Genomic DNA, 19,613 nt, shown 5'->3' with positions numbered 1-19,613 from the left:
CGCACTCTTGCACAAGCTCTGACCTTACTCAGCAATAGCAAATGTCATCGCACGCAGTGAAAGCCCAAGCTGCATATGGCATTGCAGTGGCTAATTTATGCTTGCCCCTGTAATGGCGTTCAAACTAGGGGTGTGCACCGGCCACTTTTCGTGTTTTGTGTTTTGGTTTTGGATCTGGATCTTTCTTCGTGTTTTGGATCTGGATTGGTTTTGCCAAAACCACCCTTCCGTGTTTTGGGTTCTGGGTTTTGTGTTTTGGATCTGTATTTTTTTGAAAAAAAGCATAAAAACAGCTAAAATCACAGAATTTGTAGGTTTTTCTGCTCCTATGCTATTATTAACCTCAATAACCTTAATTTACACTCATTTCCAGTCTATTCTGAACACCTCACACCTCACAATAGTGTTTTTATGTCCAAAAGGTTGCACCGAGGTAGCTGGATGACTATGCTAAGCGACACGAGTGGGCGGCACAAACACGTGACCCATCTAGGCGTGAAACTGCAGTGGCAGACAGGATGGCAGTTTGAAAAACTAGGCCCCAAACTGTACATAATGCAAAGAAAAAAAAGAGGTGCAAGATGGAATTGTCCTTGGGCCCTCCCACCCTTATGTTGTATAAACAGGACATGCACACTTTAACAAACCAATCATTTCAGCGCCAGGGTCTGCCACACAACTGTGGCTGAAATTATTGGTTCGTTTGGGCCCCCACAAAACAAGCTGGCAATTAATCTGTCCCTGCACAAACTGGCTCTACGGAGGCAAGATGTCATCCTCATCCTCCTCATCCACCGATTCCTCACCCTCTTCAGTGTTGTGTACTCGTCCCCACTGGAATCCACCACCACAGGTCCCTCTGTACTTTCTGGAGGCTGGTCTCCCTGGAAGAGTTGATAATTCATTTTATGAACATCATCTTCTCCACATTTTGTGGAAGCAACCTCCTACGCCTTTCGCTGACAAGGTTCCCGGCTGCACTAAACACTCTTTCGGAGTACACACTGGAGGGGGGGCAACTCAGGTAAAATAGAGCCAGTTTGTACAGGGACCTCCAAATTGCTTCTTTTTCCTGCCAGTACAGGTACGGACTGTCTGACATGCCTACTTGGATGCTGTCACCGATGTAATCCTTTAACAGACAGACGCACGCTTGTCGCTGCTGCTTTGAGGATGCAAGTGCGGCTACAGCCCACACAATTCACAAAGACAGAAAAAAAAAAAAGAATATTTTTATTGTTTGTGTAGCACACTTTGAGGGTTACACCACCCTTTAACAGACAGACGCACGCTTGTCGCTGCTGCTTTGAGGATGCAAGTGCGGCTACAGCCCACACAATTCACAAAGACAGAAAAAAGAAGAAGAATATTTTTATTGTTTGTGTAGCACACTTTGAGGGTGTCACCACCCTTTAACAGACAGACGCACGCTTGTTGCTGCTGCTTTAAGGATGCAGGTGCGGCTACAGCCCACACAATTCACAAAGACAGAAAAAAGAAGAAGAATATTTTTATTGTTTGTGTAGCACACTTTGAGGGTGTCACCACCCTTTAAGAGACAGAGGCACGCTTGTCGCTGCTGCTTTGAGGATGCAAGTGCGGCTACATCGCACACAAGTCACAAACACATTAAAGAAATAGTTTTTTATTTTTTGGAACACTTTGAGAGTTACACCACCCTTTAACAGACAGACGCACGCTTGTCGCTGCTGCTTTGAGGATGCAAGTGCGGCTACAGCCCACACAATTCACAAAGACCGAAAAAAAAAGAACAATATTTTAATTGTTTGTGTAGCACACTTTGAGGGTGTCACCACCCTTTAACAGACAGACGCACGCTTGTCGCTGCTGCTTTAAGGATGCAGGTGCGGCTACAGCCCACACATTTCACAAAGACCGAAAAAAAAAGAACAATATTTTTATTGTTTGTGTAGCACACTTTGAGGGTGTCACCACCCTTTAACAGACAGACGCACGCTTGTTGCTGCTGCTTTGAGGATGCAGGTGGAATCTAGACGGGATTTGGAACTGGGGACACACTACCTCCATCAATTGTCTAAATCCCACTGCACTAATGGCGGATACCGGACGCACGTCTAACACCAACATAGCAGTCAAGGCCTCAGTTATACGTTTGCTTCAGGATGACTGCTGTCGTACTTCACCCTCATCGCTAGGGACTGTTGGAGGGTCAATTGTTTAGTAAAAGTAGTGATGTTCCTACTTCCTCTCTGGGATGATGAACAACTCCCAGCAGCAGCAATAGCACTAGGAGGAAGTGGTTCTTGATCTTTCCCTATTTTATTTTTATCGGAGAAAGTTTGGTCCTCCATTTATGTTATATTGATATATACGTGCGGCTAAAGCGCACACAAACACAGAAAATATTTTTTTATTTTTGCTGGAGAGTAGTGCACTTTGTGGGTTACACCACCCTTTAAGAAATGAGCCAGCCAGCTCTTTACTTATGGGACACAGGCGCACGCTTGGCGCTGCTCCTTTGTTGATGCACGTGCAGCCACAGTGCACACAAGTCACAAACACAGAAAATATATATTTTTTTGTTTGGAGTGTACTTTGGGGGTTACAGCACCCTTTAACGGTCAAGCCAGCCGGCCCTTTACTTATGACACAGGCGCACGCTTGGCACTACTTTGTTGATGCACGTGCGGCTACTGCGCACACAATTCACAAACACAGAAAATAATTTTTTTTTTGGTTTGGACTGGAGTGTACTTTGGGGGTTACAGCACCCTTTAACGGTCAAGCCAGTCGGCCCTTTACTTATGACACAGGCGCACGCTTGGCACTACTTTGTTGATGCACGTGCGGCTACTGCGCACACAATTCACAAACACAGAAAATATTTTTTTTTTGGTTTGGAGTGTACTTTGGGGGTTACAGCACCCTTTAACGGTCAAGCCAGCCGGCCCTTTACTTATGACACAGGCGCACGCTTGGCACTACTTTGTTGATGCACGTGCGGCTACTGCGCACACAATTCACAAACACAGAAAACATTTTTTTTTTTGGTTTGGACTGGAGTGTACTTTGGGGGTTACAGCACCCTTTAACGGTCAAGCCAGCTGGCCCTTTACTTATGACACAGGCGCACACTTGGCACTACTTTGTTGATGCACGTGCGGCTACTGCGCACACAATTCACAAACACACAAAAAATATTATTTTTTTAGCACTTGGGGGGAGCACCCCTGATGGACAGAGCACCCCCTGGACAACACTACAGCACCCCTTTAGGACTGGGACACTGCACAGGACTTTGGAGTGGACACAGCCCCTATGGAGAACTGACTGCACAACACAGTCCAGCCAGCCCCTATGGACTTTGAAGTAGTGGACACAGCCCCTATTAACAACAGCAGCACAGAACAACACAGCCAGCCCCTATGGACTTTGAAGTAGTGGACAACAGCAGCACAGCGCAGCACAGCACAGCACAACACTACTCTGCACTACACTACACTACACAGCCCAGCCAGCCCTAACTCCCACCCTCCCTCTTCACTGTCCACAGCCGAGTGAGAAAATGGCGCCGACGCGGGTACCTTATATGGGATACAAAACCCGCGAGACTCGGAAGGCGGGATGATGACGTTTTGCCTCGATTTCAGATCCGAGTCAGGCGGGAAAAGTCGAGCCTGACTCGGATCGGCCTCGGATCGGGGGGGCTCGGGGGGGTTCGGATTTCAGAAATCCGAACCCGCTCACCCCTAGTTCAAACACACTGACACGCCTGCGTTTCGCCGGCCACACCCCCCCCGGTAACACCCCCAAATGGTGCTTCCTGTCAATCACTCGGCGATGCATACATGCACTGCGATGCATTTGCATGCGCAGGATGCAACAATCGGACGATTGTGCGCAGTTGCTGCTGAATCAGGCCCATAGTTCTTTTAAGTGGGGTAAATCAAGACCTGGAGCCAAATGTAATAGGGTGATAGTTTAGAAAATGTGAGAATTTAGCAGTAAACTCTCACATTGGTCGAGTTTTATCTTCAAAATGGAAAAACATCTGGATGAGAGTTTAAATCGTGAGAGATTTTTTAGTCTAAAAATATGTGAGTTTGCATGTTCTTGGGGGCCTATGTATCAAAGCTGGGAGAGAGATAAAATTGTAACAAATAAATATTCCTATTATCTGAGATATTGCTAACTATGTAACTGAGATATTATCTGAGATATTGCTAACTGTGTAACTATACACAGAAATAGTAAAGTAAGTGAATAGATATTGGCGCTCTGCTCATGAATGATGTAAAATAATTTCAATATAATCACACACAGTATTTTAGATCAAACTTGAATAAAGATATTTTCCAATCCAAAACGCATTGTGTGGACGCCATGCTGAATGAACTTGGACTTGGATTGAACATTCCCTCTCTTTGAACCCTCAGCAAGGCTAAGCTGTGCGGTGTGATACCAAACTGGCCCAAAATTCCGGACATTTGGCTGATCTAACTTTGTTTGCTCCCACCATCAGCCACATATGTTATGAGCCAGGGGGATCTATTTGTCCATTATTTTATTGCATATGTTTTAAAAGTCTGTACGTTGTTACCTACATATATGGTTTTTTTTCACTTTACTATCTGAATTTACATACAATACACAATAAATGTATTCTTCCCTTTTAAATAAGTCTAAAGTTCCACGGCCAGGATGAGTAAGCTTTGGTTTACCAAGGTGGCTGATGGACACATTGGTGATCTGATGCTGTTTCTTCAGACGCAGCGCTCGGATCTGCGATGCTGTCAGGAGGCGCCTCTTGCAGCATTAGCATATTTTAGCATTGTTGCTGCATCCAAAGACGCAGTACCGATGCTTTTAGCATCCTATGAATCAGGCCCAGGGTTCCTACCTCGGCTTGCTATCTACATATTATGTGACATAATATAAACCTACTGTGCTTGTCTAAAACATAGTCAGTGCTTGGCATCAGTTATTGTATTAAAAGATTTTTACCGCTATATATTTGTAGATGTATAATTTTTTAATTATTGTTTGAAAATGTATTTTATGAAAGAGTATTTTTTGTTTGTTCATTGTAACTGAGGAATGAGATTGAAGCATAGCCAGGATATCTTAATGAACATTTCTTTTTCTTTATCTCAGGCCAGTCCTTCCTTGTCCCAGACTATAAACTTGTTTGGCTTTACGTAGTAAAGTAATTGGGTTTGCATATTTATACCTATCTCAGATTCAGTACAGAATGTTTGGCTAGGTCACTCTGTATAGACAAAAGACACCTCATGATGAGCCTGATAAAAAAAAAATGATTATAGTCCTTCATTGACAATATGGAATCATTAACTTTCAATCTGGTTTTTAAAAAGTGCATTGTGGGTAATAATTGATATGATTCCCTAATCAGTCAGGGTGTTAACAAACAGAGAGGTATGAGGGCCCTGACAACAACTGTTATTACTACTGTAATTATCAGCAGCATATCCCCGGAACTGGGTCACCTGTGCATATTTCCTCCTGAACATGGCAATGAGCAATGTCCCCTTTGCACAATGGGCCTGATTCAGAGCCGGACGCTCTTTCAGAGCGCTCGCTCTGAATCAGTGCCCGCCTATTGTATTTTTAGAGCGAGGACAGTGGCAGGTGGGGAGTTTGACTGGAGCGGTACATCTGTCAAACCGTAATGCAGATGTCCTAAGGGGAGCTCAGGGAGGATAGAAACCTCCTGTGGAGCAGAAGGGCAGGATGATGGTTACGACGGTCAAGACAATCGTGACCATTGGACTTGCGACGAGACCCTTGTGGTAGGGTCTCGTTGCCACAAGTCCCAGTGGACTTCTTGCTCTTACAGAGCAAGAAGTCCACCCACTGACATCACTTGTGATGCCCATCACTTGTGACGGCCAAAGGGGGCGTGATGTCACTCAACATCGACAGCACGCCCCTTTTGTAGCGAGACCCGGAGCGACGGCTTGCCCGTCGCTATCCGGGTCTCGCGCATGCGAATGACGGAGCCGCCTCCGTCGTGCGCATGCGCACTGGGCCAACATCGACCCTAAGGATACTGAATTTAAACCTCTATACGCTCCTGCCTATACCTTCTAAAAACCTGTCTATACCTTCTAAAATTGACGCTATTTGTGTACGCAGTAATACAGTAAAATAAAGACTTCAGACCTTGAACATGTTTCCAAAGCACAAAGTATTATTCAAGCAAAGTACAGATAGTTACACGTTGTGATCTAAGTACAATTTAGCGCAAAGAAATTATACAGACCCAAGATACAGTTATACATACGCACGCGCTCAGTGACCAGATTCCGGCATCAGCAAGAAACCTCCATCAACAGCATCATCATGAAGACTGGGGTCAGAACACACATATTTATACCCCCACAGAAATAGGCTACACAATAGAGAGGTTTGTTGTGATCCCATTGGTTCCCCATCACGGTGCTTCTGTTACAAGGCATATAACAAGTTGATTCAAATGGACACAGACCAGCATGCAAATCTAGGCTGTAGGTTTTACAAAGTACATTTTGGTGCTTTAACTTTCTTCGCTCCATAAGTTGGGAATGCATGTTGCGATCTTCACACCGATGATACCAGGAAGATGTTGAGAAAGTGCAGATCAGTACAATACCAAACACGGCTTACTTATCACGTATTAAACCTTAGATACCAAATAGCCTTTATTTCACAGCATTAGTAATAAATGGATAAAACTTGACTCTTATACTTTGAAGCTATGGAACCTTTTATGTGAATGTGCAGTGTGTAAGTATTCGGGGTTTGAGAAAAGACGCTAGTTAACTTGGGGCAGATGCGTGCGCACTAAGCTAATAAACAGCGTTTTCATACAGGATCTTATGCATTTGCTAATGTGCGTTATGTTAACAGCGCAACTGTGCTTAATGTGCGGTGTTTATGCATGGGAGTCTATTTATGATGGATTTTATATATATATATATATATATATATATATATATATATACATATATATATATATATCATTCCTTACTAACATTTTTAAACTGCAATGCAATGTGTTATTAGTAATGAGATTCACTCTCAAACAGGGTGGAGACCCCCAGCCGAATGCTGGGCCATATTGTCTGACAGTGAGTTTAAACTAGGGGTGAGCGGGTTCGGATTTCTGAAATCCGAACCCCCCCGAGCCCCCCCGATCCGAGTCCGATCCGAATCAGGCTCGACTTTTCCCGCCTGACTCGGATCTGAAATCGAGGCAAAACGTCATCATCCCGCCTTCCAAGTCTCGCGGGTTTTGGATCCTATATAAGGTACCCACGTCGGCGCCATTTTCTCACTCGGCTGTGGACAGTGAAGAGGGAGGGTGGGAGTTAGGGCTGTGTAGTGTAGTGTAGTGTAGTGCTGCTGTTGTCCACTACTTCAAAGTCCATAGGGGCTGGCTGTGTTGTGCTGTGCTGCTGTTGTTAATAGGGGCTGTGTCCACTACTTCAAAGTCCATAGGGGCTGGCTGGACTGTGTTGTGCAGTCAGTTCTCCATAGGGGCTGTGTCCACTCCAAAGTCCTGTGCAGTGTCCCAGTCCTAAAGGAGTGCTGCAGTGTTGTCCAGGGGGTGCTCTGTCCATCAGGGGTGCTCCCCCCAAGTGCTAAAAAAATAATATATTTTCTGTGTTTGTGAATTGTGTGCGCAGTAGCCGCACGTGCATCAACAAAGTAGTGCCAAGCGTGCGCCTGTGTCATAAGTAAAGGGCCGGCTGGCTTGACCGTTAAGGGTGCTGTAACCCCCGAAAGTACACTCCAGTCCAAACCAAAAAAAAAATTATTTTCTGTGTTTGTGAATTGTGTGCGCAGTAGCCGCACGTGCATCAACAAAGTAGTGCCAAGCGTGCGCCTGTGTCATAAGTAAAGGGCCGGCTGGCTTGACCGTTAAGGGTGCTGTAACCCCCGAAAGTACACTCCAGTCCAAACCAAAAAAAAAATTATTTTCTGTGTTTGTGAATTGTGTGCGCAGTAGCCGCACGTGCATCAACAAAGTAGTGCCAAGCGTGCGCCTGTGTCATAAGTAAAGGGCCGGCTGGCTTGACCGTTAAGGGTGCTGTAACCCCCGAAAGTACACTCCAGTCCAAACCAAAAAAAAAATAATTTTCTGTGTTTGTGAATTGTGTGCGCAGTAGCCGCACGTGCATCAACAAAGTAGTGCCAAGCGTGCGCCTGTGTCATAAGTAAAGGGCCGGCTGGCTTGACCGTTAAGGGTGCTGTAACCCCCGAAAGTACACTCCAGTCCAAACCAAAAAAAAAATTATTTTCTGTGTTTGTGAATTGTGTGCGCAGTAGCCGCACGTGCATCAACAAAGTAGTGCCAAGCGTGCGCCTGTGTCATAAGTAAAGGGCCGGCTGGCTTGACCGTTAAGGGTGCTGTAACCCCCGAAAGTACACTCCAGTCCAAACCAAAAAAAAAATTATTTTCTGTGTTTGTGAATTGTGTGCGCAGTAGCCGCACGTGCATCAACAAAGTAGTGCCAAGCGTGCGCCTGTGTCATAAGTAAAGGGCCGGCTGGCTTGACCGTTAAGGGTGCTGTAACCCCCGAAAGTACACTCCAGTCCAAACCAAAAAAAAATTATTTTCTGTGTTTGTGAATTGTGTGCGCAGTAGCCGCACGTGCATCAACAAAGTAGTGCCAAGCGTGCGCCTGTGTCATAAGTAAAGGGCCGGCTGGCTTGACCGTTAAGGGTGCTGTAACCCCCGAAAGTACACTCCAGTCCAAACCAAAAAAAAAATTATTTTCTGTGTTTGTGAATTGTGTGTGCAGTAGCCGCACGTGCATCAACAAAGTAGTGCCAAGCGTGCGCCTGTGTCATAAGTAAAGGGCCGGCTGGCTTGACCGTTAAGGGTGCTGTAACCCCCGAAAGTACACTCCAGTCCAAACCAAAAAAATAATTATTTTCTGTGTTTGTGAATTGTGTGCGCAGTAGCCGCACGTGCATCAACAAAGTAGTGCCAAGCGTGCGCCTGTGTCATAAGTAAAGGGCCGGCTGGCTTGACTGTTAAGGGTGCTGTAACCCCCGAAAGTACACTCCAGTCCAAACCAAAAAAAAAATTATTTTCTGTGTTTGTGAATTGTGTGCGCAGTAGCCGCACGTGCATCAACAAAGTAGTGCCAAGCGTGCGCCTGTGTCATAAGTAAAGGGCCGGCTGGCTTGACCGTTAAGGGTGCTGTACCCCCGAAAGTACACTCCAGTCCAAACCAAAAAAAAAATTATTTTCTGTGTTTGTGAATTGTGTGCACTGTGGCTGCACGTGCATCAACAAAGGAGCAGCGCCAAGCGTGCGCCTGTGTCCCATAAGTAAAGAGCCGGCTGGCTCATTTCTTAAAGGGTGGTGTAACCCACAAAGTGCACTACTCTCCAGCAAAAATAAAATAATATTTTCTGTGTTTGTGTGCGCTTTAGCCGCACGTATATATATCAATATAACATAAATGGAGGACCAAACTTTCTCCGATAAAAATAAAATAGGGAAAGATCAAGAACCACTTCCTCCTAGTGCTGTTGCTGCTGCTGGGAGTTGTTCATCATCCCAGAGAGGAAGTAGGAACATCACTACTTTTACTAAACAATTGACCCTCCAACAGTCCCTAGCGATGAGGATGAAGTACGACAGCAGTCATCCTGAAGCAAAACGTATAACTGAGGCCTTGACTGCTATGTTGGTGTTAGACGTGCGTCCGGTATCCGACATTAGTGCAGTGGGATTTAGACAATTGATGGAGGTAGTGTGTCCTCGGTTCCAAATCCCGTCTAGATTCCACCTGCATCCTCAAAGCAGCAGCGACAAGCGTGCGTCTGTCTGTTAAAGGGTGGTGACACCCTCAAAGTGTGCTACACAAACAATTAAAATATTGTTCTTTTTTTTTCTGTCTTTGTGAATTGTGTGGGCTGTAGCCGCACCTGCATCCTTAAAGCAGCAGCGACAAGCGTGCGTCTGTCTGTTAAAGGGTGGTGACACCCTCAAAGTGTGCTACACAAACAATTAAAATATTGTTCTTTTTTTTTCTGTCTTTGTGAATTGTGTGGGCTGTAGCCGCACCTGCATCCTTAAAGCAGCAGCGACAAGCGTGCGTCTGTCTGTTAAAGGGTGGTGACACCCTCAAAGTGTGCTACACAAACAATTAAAATATTGTTCTTTTTTTTTTGGTCTTTGTGAAATGTGTGGGCTGTAGCCGCACCTGCATCCTTAAAGCAGCAGCGACAAGCGTGCGTCTGTCTGTTAAAGGGTGGTGACACCCTCAAAGTGTGCTACACAAACAATTAAAATATTGTTCTTTTTTTTTCTGTCTTTGTGAATTGTGTGGGCTGTAGCCGCACCTGCATCCTTAAAGCAGCAGCGACAAGCGTGCCTCTGTCTGTTAAAGAGTGGTGACACCCTCAAAGTGTGCTACACAAACAATTAAAATATTGTTCTTTTTTTTTTGGTCTTTGTGAAATGTGTGGGCTGTAGCCGCACCTGCATCCTTAAAGCAGCAGCGACAAGCGTGCGTCTGTCTGTTAAAGGGTGGTGACACCCTCAAAGTGTGCTACACAAACAATTAAAATATTGTTCTTTTTTTTTTGGTCTTTGTGAAATGTGTGGGCTGTAGCCGCACCTGCATCCTTAAAGCAGCAGCGACAAGCGTGCGTCTGTCTGTTAAAGGGTGGTGTAACTCTCAAAGTGCTCCAAAAAATAAAAAACTATTTTTTTAATGTGTTTGTGACTTGTGTGCGATGTAGCCGCACCTGCATCCTTAAAGCAGCAGCGACAAGCGTGCGTCTGTCTGTTAAAGGGTGGTGACACCCTCAAAGTGTGCTACACAAACAATAAAAATATTCTTCTTTTTTCTGTCTATGTGAATTGTGTGGGCTGTAGCCGCACCTGCATCCTTAAAGCAGCAGCGACAAGCGTGCGTCTGTCTGTTAAAGGGTGGTGACACCCTCAAAGTGTTCTACACAAACAATTAAAATATTGTTCTTTTTTTTTCGGTCTTTGTGAAATGTGTGGGCTGTAGCCGCACCTGCATCCTTAAAGCAGCAGCGACAAGCGTGCGTCTGTCTGTTAAAGGGTGGTGTAACTCTCAAAGTGTTCCAAAAAATAAAAAACTATTTTTTTAATGTGTTTGTGACTTGTGTGCGATGTAGCCACACTTGCATCCTCAAAGCAGCAGCGACAAGCGTGCGTCTGTCTGTTAAAGGGTGGTGACACCCTCAAAGTGTGCTACACAAACAATTAAAATATTGTACTTTTTTTTTCTGTCTATGTGAATTGTGTGGGCTGTAGCCGCACCTGCATCCTTAAAGCAGCAGCGACAAGCGTGCGTCTGTCTGTTAAAGGGTGGTGACACCTCAAAGTGTTCTACACAAACAATTAAAATATTGTTCTTTTTTTTTTGGTCTTTGTGAAATGTGTGGGCTGTAGCCGCACCTGCATCCTTAAAGCAGCAGCGACAAGCGTGCGTCTGTCTGTTAAAGGGTGGTGACACCTCAAAGTGTTCTACACAAACAATTAAAATATTCTTCTTCTTTTTTCTGTCTTTGTGAATTGTGTGGGCTGTAGCCGCACTTGCATCCTCAAAGCAGCAGCGACAAGCGTGCGTCTGTCTGTTAAAGGGTGGTGTAACCCTCAAAGTGTGCTCCACAAACAATAAAAATATTCTTTTTTTTTTCTGTCTTTGTGAATTGTGTGGGCTGTAGCCGCACTTGAATCCTCAAAGCAGCAGCGACAAGCGTGCGTCTGTCTGTTAAAGGATTACATCGGTGACAGCATCCAAGTAGGCATGTCAGACAGTCCGTACCTGTACTGGCAGGAAAAAGAAGCAATTTGGAGGTCCCTGTACAAACTGGCTCTATTTTACCTGAGTTGCCCCCCCTCCAGTGTGTACTCCGAAAGAGTGTTTAGTGCAGCCGGGAACCTTGTCAGCGAAAGGCGTAGGAGGTTGCTTCCACAAAATGTGGAGAAGATGATGTTCATAAAATGAATTATCAACTCTTCCAGGGAGACCAGCCTCCAGAACGTACAGAGGGACCTGTGTTTCCAGCAGGGACGAATTAATACTCTGTGAGGATGAGGATGTACACACTGAAGAGGGTGAGGAATCGGTGGATGAGGAGGATGAGGATGACATCTTGCCTCCGTAGAGCCAGTTTGTGCAGGGACAGATAAATTGCCAGCTTGTTTTGTGGGGGCCCAAACGAACCAATCATTTCAGCCACAGTTGTGTGGCAGACCCTGGCGCTGAAATGATTGGTTTGTTAAAGTGTGCATGTCCTGTTTATACAACATAAGGGTGGGTGGGAGGGCCCAAGGACAATTCCATCTTGCACCTCTTTTTTTTCTTTGCATTATGTACAGTTTGGGGCCTAGTTTTTCAAACTGCCATCCTGTCTGCCACTGCAGTTTCACGCCTAGATGGGTCACGTGTTTGTGCCGCCCACTTGTGTCGCTTAGCATAGTCATCCAGCTACCTCGGTGCAACCTTTTGGACATAAAAACACTATTGTGAGGTGTGAGGTATTCAGAATAGACTGGAAATGAGTGGAAATTAAGGTTATTGAGGTTAATAATAGCATAGGAGCAGAAAAACCTACAAATTCTGTGATTTTAGCTGTTTTTATGCTTTTTTTCAAAAAAATACAGATCCAAAACACAAAACCCAGAACCCAAAACACGCAAGGGTGGTTTTGGCAAAACCAATCCAGATCCAAAACACGAAGAAAGATCCAGATCCAAAACCAAAACACAAAACACGAAAAGTGGCCGGTGCACACCCCTAGTTTAAACAGTTCTTTTCATGCAGATTTCTTACCATTGTTCATTCAGTCAAATTCAAGTGTCTGGGCCATATTACAATTGCCACAGCTACACCTGTCCAGATGTGGGGTCTCTCCATTTACATGCAAAAACACCCACAGTTCCTGGTGTATTGTCTTTTCTAATTACTTTTCTCAGGAAGCTGTATTTCTAGTTGTTTTGGTATTTTTTCTATGCAAGGTTGTCCCCAGTACCAAAAACATTGCCATCTGAACTTAGCTCGTGAGTTGTACCTTAAAATGGCGCTGGGAGATCAGTCACAAAATGGCGTCTTGCAGATTCTTATTTTTAAGATGGAGTCTGGTTGCCATTCGCAAGATGGCGTCGCTCCAAGCTAATTTTACACTGATTCTGTCTCAGCCACTAAACCAGCTTTGACAACCCGCTTGCGAGAGCTCAGCACTCGCGAGCGGGTCTGAATCAGGCCCAATGTACACTGTATTTCCTGGGCTTCCTGTTAAGCTTCCTCGCCATGGTGCCCCTGTCCGAGAACAGCGCTGACTTCCATGGGAGGTGCCTCTGTTCACCGAGGGCATATAGCTGAGCTGGAACATCACACTGGAGAGGGAGCACTTCATGGAGGAGTAGTGGCTGGAGTCTTCCTGCAGGTTCAATGTAGGGATGAACATCGGAATCCGATGATTACTAACCATCAATGTTTTTTGTTCTGATGGTAGTGTTTTTACCATTTGATGGTGGTGGCCCAATGTTTACACCATCAAATGGAAAATCATAGCTATGCCTCCCCTGGCTCCTTCCTCGCTACAGTGTCTGCACCAGGGCATCTTCATGGGTTTGTTGAAGGCTATCTCTCATTCTCTATCTACCTCAGATGTGACCCTGCTCAGTCCCTGACTCCCTTCTCTAGGCCACATTGCTACAATCTCTGATTGGCTCTCACTGTCTCAGAGTGCAGCCCTTGACCCTGCTGCAGCAGCTGCATTTGGTCACTCACACAGCACAACAGTTTTTGGGTGACTTGCTTCATTCCAAGCCTCAGTTTAAAATGCTCTCTTGCTGTTTCAGCACCCTGGCCAGCCCCTATATAGAAGCTTGGTGCTAGATTTTTATTCTTTGACTTGCTTCACTAGAGGTGTGAGGGCCCTTCTCACAAGTGTTCAATCTATACTACTACTGTATATTTTCAGTCTTCCATCTTGCTCTTGTTCAGCTTCTCTTCTTCCCTTACTTCATGTCTCTGTCTTGTGTGTTATATAAATTTAATACTGTAAAAGTTCTGGGTATCTCTCACTATAATGTACATTTCTTTGGCCATATATTGATCAACAAGTTATCTGTATGGTAGAGAAACAAACACTCCACGCATTAATTAATAATAATTAAACGAGGACAATGGAAAGTCATTATTCATTTGTGTTATTCTTTCAAAGATTTAATTTAGATTGTTATCAAGTAAATATGTATCAAGGATAGCCAAAGCCTAAACTAATGTCTGTCAGGTTTGGATTTTTTGAACCCGGGTGGATGCAGGAGAGAAAACTGGAACAGGTTTGCAGTACTGAAATGCAGCAGATTTAATAGGAGCATTATGATTCATGAAATGGTGATAAATATATAAACTGGCAGAAAATTATCAAGTCCAAGTGATGTGTGGCTGAATAAGAAATGACTGGCAGGTAAACAAAGTGCAATTAATGAAGCTGGAAACAGATGTTAGGCAGAGAAAACAAAGTCCAATTAATGAAGCTGGAAACAGGTGTCAGGCAAAGAAAACAAAGTCCAATGGAGGTGTGACTGAGGAACAGAGGTCTGAAGTACTGGAGTGGGCTCTGAGTCCGGAGAGCTGGAGGGATCACAAACTGTGGGGTTAGTAACGGGATATAGCAGGGTAGATGCGGGTATCCGGGAACAGCCTGAGGTGGAGACAGGGCAGGAAACGGAGCACTGCTGGGACTGCAATAATCACACTGAGCTAAGGAGCACAGAGAACTCTCACACAGCTTTGTGCTGTGTACACGTTGCACTGGCAGCTAGAGGTAGTGCTAAACACTCTTAAGTACCATGGGAAAGTGCATGATAGGCTACTGAGAGTCAAATGCAGAAGCTCCAACCTGATTGGCCCATTCAGGTCACATGCCCAAAACCAAGACGGCGGTGCCCAGCAGTCCCCAGCACGGCAGCGCTGACAGTCTCACCTGTCACCAGATGGGCTGTACCCTTGGAACAACCACGCACACCTCACACCAACCTCCACACACCAGCACCCCCACCGGTAGGACTGCACCAAAGCACCCGCACAGACAGAGACCGCGAACCACCAGTTACAACAACTCTGGTCGTGACATCGTCCAAGATATAATTGCGACTAATAAGTCTGCCCTTATCAAAAACATCCCCCACACGAGCTGATATGGACTCCACTGACCGCAATATCAGTTCCAGTGAGTATCTGAGGATAGAAGGAATTATTTGCATTTGTTGAAAGTGTACACATTACTTCAGAGCTAGTGTTCAGTATGGTATAGGGGTCAACTCTGGGGCTACTCCTTAAAATGTATAAGGATTTATGCAGCTTAATGTATAAAGTAGAATCTCAGTATAGATAAAGGTACAGTGAGTGTATTATAAAGGGCGGGTTGCATCAAGCATCACATTTTGGATGTGATGAATCCCACCAATGACCGCATGTATAGCAGTATTTATTAGTGGCATATGCATGATGATTTAAGCAAAGGACAGCTCTCCCGAAAAGAACTGTCCTTTGCAGTGTGGGGACTGCAAACTTTATGACTGTGAGTTTATGACGCTGTCAGCCAGCACATGAGTGAACCGCGGAGGATCTAGGGAGGGTTAAACAACTCCAGTCGGAACCAAGCATAGTGTATACAGGAATTGTGATCAAACCTCCAAAAACTGCATTTTCGAAGGTTTGACAGCATTTATTACCATAGTGCATCCCGGTCCAAATCGGAAAATGTATGAAAAGCACTATGGTTGTTGAATTATCAAACATTTCAGGGTCGCATCACATGAGCTTTAAAAATAGCACTTGTGAGCAAATATGATGATGTTCTGTTACCAAATATTTTAATTTTCATCTACAGTGGCCAAAACCTATTGTTGTGCTGGTTATGTCTGTGAATTGTGTGCCGTTACAGCATTTTGTTGCAGTACATCTTCCAATCTTCCAATTCTACTAATGTTAGATTTTATTAGCCTCATTCCGCCCTCATTACTCATAGATATATTGAAGTTAAACCTACTAAATACAATTAGATTGTTTTCTATTGTATATACAGTTTATTATAGCAAATGTAAATAACTAAAAACAAGTATCTGTATAATACATTGTCTCCCATTTAGTTAAGGGGCAATAAATATTAATTATGTGGGCAGTAAATGTGTGTGAATGACTGGGCCAAAAATATTTACAAATATTCCGGTGCTTGCTAAATCGTAGATATCTGCTGCAAGTGCTCCATAATACATCTGCTGGATACGAAATGTTTGTTGGTGCACCCTGAAAATGGGTGGTTTTTTTTAGGGAATATGCTGCAAATATTTAATAATAAATAAACCTCTAGGTGAAGGGGTCTAATCATTTTAAGGAATGTAACTTTTTTCCACTTGAATTTATTTTTCCTCTCTTATAGACAACAAAGCACAAAGAGACTGCGGTCAGAACCTTGTATTATTATTATTATTATTATTATTATTATTATTATTAGATTTACCTTGCAGTTTTGTAAATCCGAAGACTGATACATGGAACTACAAACTGCAAATATATTACAGTGGTGAATACATTATTCACATTATAATATACAATTATATAAAGGGAATATATGTAAAATAAAAGAAGTTTATTAATGGTGAGTAGTGACATCATCATCACTTATGTTTTATATGTTACAGTAGCATATTAAACAGTAATAAACTGCTCTTTAAAAAGTCTACAACCCACACAAAAAGTGCATATTTTATTCAGTATATGTGCTTTACAGGGGGTGTAGATGGAGGAACCTGGGCACCTGTAGCCCCACTGTGCTTGCTATTGGCTAACTATGAATCCAGAGTTGCTGGATAATAGCAGATGTGCAGCCAGATAAATCCAGCTATATATGGCACCACTATCACCAAACGTCTGTTCGGGAAAGAGACGCCGCCGTGCTGAGCTGCAAAGGAGATATAGGGCGGGATGTACTAAGCATCACATCCGCAATGCGGTACATCCTGCCTCTCATTGGATACATACATATATCTCGTTCCGTGCTTAGTACATCTGAGATATGCAGTAAAATACTCAAAAACTGCATTATCGCAATTTTCACATTAGTAAATCCCGCAAATAATCCCTAACAGCAGGAGCATCTGATAAATAAAAACAAGCATCCCATTCAGCTGGTCTGATTATACAACTTCTGGGACTTGTGGTTCCATAGAGACAAATCTATTCTTCTAAGACTGTATACACTATGCCCACTCAAACTATTATTGAATGTATCCAAAGAGGTTTATTTATTTATTTATATCAGGGCAACAATACCATATGTCATTTTTTACAATTTTGGCATCCATTATATTACATTTAATATTTTATTATTAAATTGTTATATGTATTTTGAATGTGTCTTGACCCTTCATTATCATACCAGTGTTGTACAAATCTCCAATATTTGTCTATAAGCGCTGGTGCACATTTCATTTCAACTCGTCAGTCATTAAGGAGAAGGTGAGAAGATGGAAAAATCTGCCGCAAATAGAAATACAGTAAAAACTGTGTTAAAGCAGAATGTATTCCTATGCCTCTGCTGTAAAATAGGAGAATAAATAAGACTTCATAATCAGAACCTCAGTACTTCATCCTTCACCTGCTGCAGTAGGATAGAAAAAGCACATTAAATACATCCTGTTTAATTAGTGTTTGGCTAGTGGGCTTACACCATGAGCTCACTGTCACTCTGGAATCTTCTCATTACAGATTCACAAACTTCAAACACTTTCAGGACCAAAGACAGCAGCTTCATCAGACAGAAAGAGACCATGGAGCCAGGAGCTTGGAGCATGTAATCCGCTTGGTTTTATTTAACATGCAACCCTCAGGCTGAAGCGTTGAAAAAAATCCTCAGATCATCAATCTCTAGAAGGAAACCTTTTTATCTTCCAATCCATTGGCATTCAGAAGTAACTGTTCATTGTTAATCCTCTTGTGAAGGTTCCCTCTTCTGTGGCTTTTTTGATAATTCAAGGGGAACTTTTATGAAAATGTTCATTTGTGTTTAGCTCAGTGCATAGGGCCTGATTCAGCATGGATCGCAGATGTGTAATAGCACACAATGAAGGTGTGAAAATATGCTAATGTCTGCCACAGCTCAGCCAGCATAGAGACGCTCACTACTGCCTTCTCACATCCGTAATACCTCGCAGTCCTGCGTATACATTGGTAACATCGGAGCACATCGCAACGTCATGCACAATACCAGCAGGTCTGACCTGTCTCAGAAATTGCAAGTCTTGTCGCACGCAGTGAGTACTCAAGCTGCGCATGCAATCGCAGTGTCTAATATATGCACCCCCATGCAACGGCATTCAAACAGACAGGCACACCTGCATTTCTGTAACCACTTCCCCATCACCACCCCCAAATGTTCTCGGCCTGTCACTCTCTCTATGGATATCTGTCTGCATCCGTAATTACAGTGCGATCGCGTCACACGTGCACTGCGGTGCATGCGCAGTACGCAACCATCGACCGATCTACATATGCGGTTGCAATCATGATCCATGCTACATCAGGCCCATAGTTCCTAAGTTTTCCTGCTTTTCAGGGTCAGTCTCAGACTGGAAAATGCATTTGATAAAATACTTATTCCTACTTTTAATACTAACCTGTTTCCAGCACTACTTCCTTTTTCTTTTTTTTGCTTAATGCAGTTCTCATTGTCTGATCTTTCCTGTATTGTGTTTATGTCAATATTAATAAAGATGATTATTTAACATTCAATAGGATCATTTCATACTGGGCAGATGTAAAGTCCACTATCCCCATAGTGTGCCCTGCATGTAACCTGTCCTGATTCACCTGCTGAGTTGGAGCATATTGGATGTTATTTTCTGCATTTTAAATGATAGCATATATGAGTAATAAATAATGTCATGTTTTACTTTTCTACAGTTGCATATATGTCTATTCTATTGATGTCTAATATTACTATGTGACCTGCAACACTGCTTGGTATTAAGGGGCATATTTATTCATTATAATTTATTTTCACTGCATATCACAGCAATAAGAAATTATGGACACACCAATTCTATACAAAAAAACACATGCAGGGACAGGAGCTTCCTATAGGAGCCCATCCCTGCGTTGTGTTAGAACATAGAAGTGAAGAGATCTGTAATGAAAATATTGTGGAGTGTAGCTGGCATTAGCTTCACTTAGTAAATTTGCTTATTAATTTGCAGATGAAGAGACACGTGGGCTGCTTTTACAGTCAAAATGTGGAATAGCAGCAGCTATCTCCAATATCTTCTGCATTACTCTCCCCATAGATACATCCAGGGCATCCGTAATATTTTGTTCAGAAATATGCCCCTAAGAATCAGTGGGGTAATTCAATTTGGAGTGAGTTCTGCATGTGACTCTTTACAGATCAAGAACCCGTGGATGTTTCAAAAAGCTTATTCAATTGCAAAATGTGTGAAAGAAATTGTATAATGTGCCTATTTTTTTGCTGTAACCTCCAAAGTTGGTGAAAACTTTCTATTATTATTCATTTTAATATACAAATGTCAGGACATAGTGTAGGACATCAGGAAAGCCCTTCCT

General features: G+C 43.5%; 1 long non-coding RNA gene across 1 annotated transcript in view; it reads left to right on the top strand.

Moving 5' to 3' along the window:
• LOC148540426 (uncharacterized) overlaps nt 1–18,612 on the top strand; it is a 174,679-nt gene extending 156,067 nt beyond the window's left edge. The window contains exon 3 of the long non-coding RNA XR_015869730.1: nt 17,763–18,612. This is a non-coding gene — a long non-coding RNA (uncharacterized LOC148540426). The remainder of the gene's footprint in view (nt 1–17,762) is intronic.
• Nucleotides 18,613–19,613: the final 1,001 nt, after the last annotated feature.

This window comes from Taudactylus pleione, unplaced genomic scaffold (assembly GCF_031769625.1).
Source record: "Taudactylus pleione unplaced genomic scaffold, aTauple2 ptg000019l, whole genome shotgun sequence".
In the NCBI taxonomy this organism is placed as follows: Eukaryota; Metazoa; Chordata; class Amphibia; order Anura; family Myobatrachidae; genus Taudactylus; species Taudactylus pleione.
This window is presented reverse-complemented; position numbering and strand designations above follow the sequence as displayed.